The sequence below is a fragment of the Ovis canadensis genome, chromosome 6 (genome assembly GCF_042477335.2).
Source record: "Ovis canadensis isolate MfBH-ARS-UI-01 breed Bighorn chromosome 6, ARS-UI_OviCan_v2, whole genome shotgun sequence".
NCBI lineage: Eukaryota > Metazoa > Chordata > Mammalia > Artiodactyla > Bovidae > Ovis > Ovis canadensis.
Window position 1 is genome coordinate 108,707,611 of NC_091250.1, and position 1,894 is coordinate 108,709,504.

The following is a 1,894-nucleotide window of genomic DNA, read 5'->3' on the forward strand; positions in this document are numbered from 1 at the left end:
CTCAGTACCCAACTAATACATTTGGCTATATAGTAGTACTGTATTATGATAGGTTTATAAAACCTTGCAAATACTCTTTTTTTTTCTTTTTTCCCCCATACCTGCAAATACTCTTAAAAACACAAAAATAAAATATTTTTAATCTTACAGTACAGTACTTACCAGCTTTATCAGTAGTACCAGCTATATCACCGCTGCTTTTATGCTTGCTTCTAGGCATCCCGGGCTTGAACTAAAGATACTGCGCTCCTGTACTCTCTACAGTGCTACACAGGGACGTGCACACAATCACAACCACTTGTAGAAGATGCGCACATGTGACAATGTATGCCCGACACAGGAACTAACTAACATGATGGGACATGTGGACACACTCACATCTTTGAAAGCTTGCAAATTGAAGGTTTGTATGTAGGGGACTCACTATTACCAGAAGTTCTGCCAAGAACGCAGGGAGCACAGGAAAGTTACCAGAAGGAAAAAAGCAAGCAAGCAAGCAACCAACCAAATGCATACCTATGGAACCATTCCCAATACAGCAGGTATCAGGCCTCTGTAAAATGCAAGCTAATCACTTTCCTTTGCTCCGACTGTTTTGGAAGCATGAATTCCTGTATAAGTATGTTCCTCTTTCACTTGGAGTGTTCGGTGTGCTCTAACCACACAAAGAGGTAAGTACAGATAACTGCTGTTAAACCTGCCACAGATCCAGCCATTAATCTGTGTACAGACCAGAAACTCAGCTTTGTAGTAGTAAATGTTCCATCATGCTCAAATGTGAGAAACTGGATTGTACCATAGGGAAATATTGTAATAATCCCTTTATATTAATACAATCCAAGGTATCCATCCTTTGGGAAATAGCATGCAATGCAGAAAATATTTCCAAATGTTTTTAGCGTTGACTGTGAGCTTGTAATAAAACTTTACTTGATCCAAAGAGGCAACTGTTTTGGCACAACATCTTGCAACACCTCTAGCCAGGAAGAAGCAAAACCAGAAGTCCTGGCCTGCAGTGGGGCCCTCCAGTTCTAGCTGCCGAGGTGGGTTAGCCAAAACCAGGGCTGCCTTGGGAGCTTTGGTCAAATTACAACCCAAGGGCATTAGCCATGGCCAGAATGGGCAGTGACAGGGCACTGACTGGGAGGTAGGGCAGTGAGTGAAAGTCACTTGTGTCCAACTCTTTGCGATCCCATGGACTATACAGTGCATGGAATCTGCAGGCCAGAATACTAGAGTGGGTAGTCTTTTCTTTCTCCAGGAGACATTCCCAACCCAGGGATAGAACCCAGGTCTCCCACATTGCAGGCAGATTCTTTGCCAGCTGAGCCACAAGGTTAAGTGGTTATAGTATTAAAAGTATTCTGAATTTGACTGTATACTTAGCATTACCAATGTGATGTATGTGTGTGTGTATTATTTTTGTACTGGGTCTTCATTGTACTAGACCTAGATCTTTGCTGCTTTTCTCTAGTTGTGATGAATGGGGGCTATTCTCTAGTTGTCATGCGTGGGCTTCTCTTGTTGTGGAGCATGGGCTTTAGGGTGCATAGGTTCAGTAGTTGCAGTCCCTGGACTCTAGGGTGTGTGGGCTCCATAGTTGTGGTGAATGGGCTTAGTTGCCCCATGGCATGTGGGATTTCCCCAGATCAGGGATGGAGGCCATGCCTCCTGCACTGGCAGGTGGATTCTTTACCACTGAGCATCCAGGGAAGCCTCTACATGTGTGACGAATACTTTCATAAGCTTACATTAGAAGTTAGCATCCTCTCATATTAATATGAAAAACATCTTCCAGCATTTCTTGTAAGGCAGGTACAGCGGTGATGGATTCCCTCAGCTTTTGATTGTTATGAAAAGCTTTATCTACCCTTCATTTCTGAAGGATAACTTT

At 43.2% G+C, this 1,894-nt stretch overlaps 1 pseudogene; it reads right to left on the reverse strand.

The window, feature by feature from the left end:
- Positions 1-516: 516 nt before the first annotated feature.
- LOC138442999 (solute carrier family 25 member 16 pseudogene) lies at positions 517-1,104 on the reverse strand (annotated as a pseudogene).
- Between the last annotated feature and the right edge of the window lie 790 nt (positions 1,105-1,894).